Below are 5,022 nucleotides of genomic sequence, written 5' to 3'. Positions count from 1 at the left end.
GGCCTAGGAACCCTTTGATGTACTAAGAGCATCTCCAGCCGCGCCCCCAACAGGCCCCCTCCAGGCGACTTTTTCGACGCCGGCGTCAAAAAAAGCCCAGTCGCGTCTCAGGACGACGAAAAGCGCCGGTTCGGCCCTTTTTTCCGCCCGGCGGTCGCAGGCCGAACCCGGCGCGTTGGGGGGCGCTTGGGGGCTCCGGCGCAAGGGAAAAGCGCGGCTGGCCCACGCCGTCAGGTGAAAAGTCAAGATTTTCTTCCCCGACTCGCCTCCCACCCCCCGCGCTCTCGGCCGCCACTAGGTATATCCCGGCGCCGCCCCGCCGCCCTTCACCGGTAGATAGTCATTCCCCGCCAGAAAAATAGCAGAGGTTCGCCGCGACAGCCCCTTTGAATTTTCTGTGATGAAATATGTGATAAAAAAATATTTATGTTGATAATTGAACGCCGAGCCACGGCGAACCACGCCGAATATGGGCCTATTCTCGCCCATATGGGCCTTTTTCGCCGAAATGGGGCTTCAAAAGTGGGCCAAAATCGGCGACTCGGGGCGAGCTGGGGACGACGACTGGGCGCAAAACCGCCCCAGCGCCGAATGAATCGCCGGCTCGCCCCCAGGGTACGATTTTTATGCGTCTTGGGGGGGCCAACGGCTGGAGATGCTCTAAACAACGCTTCGGATCTTTTTAAATCTCAATCGTCAATCTTTATGTTTAATATAAAATTAACGGATATAAAAAAATGACGTATGGAGAACTATGAAAGCCTTCGTCTTTTAATATTAGGTATAGATATAGATATAGATATAGATATAGATGTACAGGACTAGTTGGAGATAGCTTTAAACATGCCAAACTAGGTTACCACCGGGGCTTGTGGGTGTACATATGCATACACCCCGGTCCGTGAGATTTGTATCCGACTATGTGAGAACACGGGAGAACACGCATGGTAACTCGTATGCGAGAGAGCGCGAAAGTTATAAGAACTTGCCGGCAGCGGGATATTCATTCTATCACACTCATGTACCGTAGTGTTTCAGTTTTTCACTACTTTGAAGGCATTTGGAAAATACGAATAATTTTTTGAAAAATGCTTTTTTTTAATTCCAAAATAGCTTTTGAAAACATGGACATAATTTGGAATTTCAAACATTTTTTTAACATTGTGACTCTCATTTTCGGTAAACTAGGACAAAAAATTTGAAATTTAAAAATAGTTTTTGATAACAAGGACATAATTTGGAATTTCGAACATTTTTTGAACATTGTGACTCTCTTTCCGGAAAACTAGAAACAAACAATTTGAATGTGATCTTTATTAAATTCCGAACGTTTTTGCAAATGTTTGAACAAAATTTGAAAATTTATACATTTTTAAAAAAGTGATCAAATTGAAACCCCGAAAGTTTTTCAGAAGCGTGATCATTTTTTGAAGTACCCCAACATACTTTCAAATTGCAAACGTTGTTGAGTTTGTGAGTGAAATTTAAAAATAATTTTTTTTAGACATTTCAAAACATTTTTGAATAATAATGTGGTTTTTTAATTTGCAGATTTTCTTTTTGAATTTATGAGAAAAGCTAAAAACCTGATCCTTTTTTGGAATCTGGCCTTTTGGTAGAAACCCAAATATGTTTCCGAAATCTCCAAACATTTATAAAAAATGCAAACATTTTTTGAAAAAGGAAAAGAAGTAAAAATAAAACAATGAAACACCAAAAAAAGGAATGAAAAATGAAAAGAAATAGAAAAAGATAAAGATAAAACTAAAAAAGAACCGAATTTGAAACAATGAGCTTCACATAAGGCTTTCCATCGACGTGTGCAGGCATTGGTTATTCTTCTTCTTCAACACGACCTGGCGGGACTGGGTTGGGCCTTCTTCGAGCTCAGTTAACTTTTTTAATTATTTTATTGATTGAAAGAAAATGGTTGCTTCGTTTCCCTAAAACATAAAGGTAAATGATAAAAATCTGACGTCACTATTTTGGTTGACCAGAATGAATGCGTTCATTTTCATTGATCCAGTGCACAAATCTCCGCGCACAGCGACATTGAAACATCACCCTCCGGAGGCGTTCGATCCGAGACACCGTTCGAGCAAAGGAGGCAACCCACATCCTCCTCCCTCCCCTATCGAAGCTAAGTTGTCGGCAGTTTCTCTCCCACTTTCTCTCTGTCGCACTCTGGCCAATGTTTTAAATAGCGGGCTATGCCATTTAGCGGCGGCTCAGCCCGAAGCTATGAAAAGCTATAGCGGAGCTAAGCCCATTTAGCGTTTTCCATAAATCATGAAGAATTGAAAAAATAAGTATACAAAAAGGCATCATATATAATATATCCCATATACAAATGTTCGTACATCAAGACCAAGGACCAACCAGGTGTTCTAATTAAATAACCAAGCTTCGTATCAATGCATCACATATATAGAAAGAAGAACAAAAAATAATGCAGAAAGTTGGTTTTCTATAGCGGCTTAGCGGGCTAAATGACTCTGAATTTAGCGCTATAGCGGGAAATAGCAGGCTATTAGCGTCATTTTCAATTTGATGTTAAAAGTTCATAGTTTTAGCGTGAGAGTTCTAAAAGGCTATAGCGGGGCTATAGCGGAGCTATTTAAACTTTGATTCTAGCAGACTCCCTTTAGATATATTCCGCCCACATTTCTTCGGCGAGCTGCGACGTTCAGGTCAAGGATCCCAGTTCCAGGATGATCGGGCCGGCTCAAGGACGGCCTGCTGATTTGGAGGGGGGAGTGGATCTCGAGGAGCATCCAATCACGTGTTGCACCTAATGGCTACATTATGCATGCCAACAGAAATAGCATGTCGTGCGAAAGTATGATCCATCTCGTTTGCTTCTCTTCCTTTGAACTTCAGCTCAAACCCCTGAAAATGCGAGAGATGTGACTTCATCTCTCTAATAATGGGACCCCCAATTGACCGGTCCCTCCATTCCAGCCTGCTCCACGCAGGCTAGTGCTTCACCGACCAAAGGATTGGTTATTGCTCTGTGTTGAGTACACCTCTCAGCACCAAATGTCCGCCCCTGTTTTTCTTCCTATGTCCGGAGCAGCCAAAATAACTACGTACAAAAATAGCATGATTCATCCATAAATAGTATGCAAATATTCTAGTGCAACAATAAAAATATGACAATCCAAACAAGAAATTTGAAATAAAATAAGTCAAATTTGAATTCAACTTATTCCAACATATGTTCTAGTTCTCCCAGTGGCAATGCTCAAATTCCAGACCACCGGTAGTGGGCTGGATAACATATAGGTGAAGCGAAGCACGCCCAGACTTGGTAAGTCAGATAGATTGTTCAACAGACACTCAGAACAGATGAGCTACATAACTTAGTGTTGAGCTGCATAACTTAGTTCATACAGTAGACCAAACTTAGATAAACTTAATTCGACATATGACAGTTCCAGTAAGTTGCATAGATGGGCTGCATAACTTAGTCACTGTACATCATATTACAGTAGCAGCATCAAAGATGGGGTGCTGCATAACTTTTAGTTCTCTAAAGTATATATTATATTGGTAGATACATGATAAAGATAGTTGCATGACATGACGACGAATCGACCACCAAGAGTGATTAGTTCTCTAAATTATATGGTTTATTTTGCATAAAAGGCAAAACTGGAAGATTGTTGATTTTTAAAAGGTGAGCTAGCTGTCAACAGGTCCTGGCAGATTTAAAAAAATGCAAACTTGACAGATTAAGCTATCAAAATCAACAGAGCGATAAACAGAACCAAGGTCATTCTTTGCTAAAGAGAAATGATCACTATGAGTCAGACTCAATAGAATTGGATCCGTTCCAAATAGCGAGAATTAGGATTCTTGATCCCTCTCAATCTCTCTTTCAATTCGAGGATCCAGAGAAGTGTTTTCATAGTCATCTCCGAATATTTGATATCTCCAATTATAGCCCCTCTGGGATGTAAAATATATCTCTTCTCACCATGCCCATAGTGTATGAGACAAATGTATGCATTTCGATTAGGGTCGTATGCTATGGTTACGATTCTACCAGATATGTCTTTTTGATTCCGTAGAAAAGCCCAACTTTTTAAATCCATAATGAAAAATAAAGCATAACAGAAGCTAATGAAGTGGTATAAACATGGTTGGCATGGATATTACCTGAGTTCCAGCACATGAAACAAACAACACAAAATCACATGTCAAACATCACCAAAAACAGAAAATAGGTTCTGAAGTAACACAGTCTATATAAGAGAAGGACACAGCCATGCATAAATTCTACAGGCATGAACACCATAAGCATGCACACAACCCAATACTTTTTTCGTGAATACGCTGAGCAGCGTATCATTTCATTGATAGGTGGAAGAAGAATACAGAGTGCAGCTCACTCGGGCGTACACACAAAGGTATCCGAGAGAGTGCATAGCGAGCAGCGGAGGAGGATGCCCAGCCTCGGTACGAAGATCAGGTTACAAGGATGATCCTATCTAAACCTCTGTCGCCGGCCTTGGCCCAGCGGTCGCCTCAACTTTGATCAGCTGCACAAGCACGTCTGTGGAGGGACGGGCACCATCAAAGATGGCCGCATTCCCAAGCCGTGAGGGCGATGATGGAGTTTAGTCCGCGCCTGAGACCGCCTGGGGAAGCCGCCGTGGCCTGCAACCACCAGTCGAAGAAGGAGGTCGAGCCGAGCATGGGAGGTGCAACAAGTCGACACCAATAGAGAATCTCGTGCCAGGTGATCCGCGAGAATACGCCCCCCACTAGGAGATGGTCGATAGTCTCGAGCTCCTGGGAACAGAAGATGCACACCGGATCGTGTGCTAGGCCATGTCTCACACGACGCTCCGCAGTCCAGCACCGAATAAAAGATGCGAGCCAAAGGAAGAACTTGTAGGAGAGGGGAGCCCACCCCTTCCAGATCATACCCCACGCGGGCGGGGACGTGGAGCCGAGGAAGAGTGCCTTGTAGCAGGATTTGGCAGAGTAGATGCCATTCATAGACCATTTCCAGCT

Source organism: Aegilops tauschii, chromosome 3 (assembly GCF_002575655.3).
Source record: "Aegilops tauschii subsp. strangulata cultivar AL8/78 chromosome 3, Aet v6.0, whole genome shotgun sequence".
Taxonomy (NCBI): Eukaryota; Viridiplantae; Streptophyta; class Magnoliopsida; order Poales; family Poaceae; genus Aegilops; species Aegilops tauschii.
Note: the sequence above shows the minus strand (reverse complement) of the source record.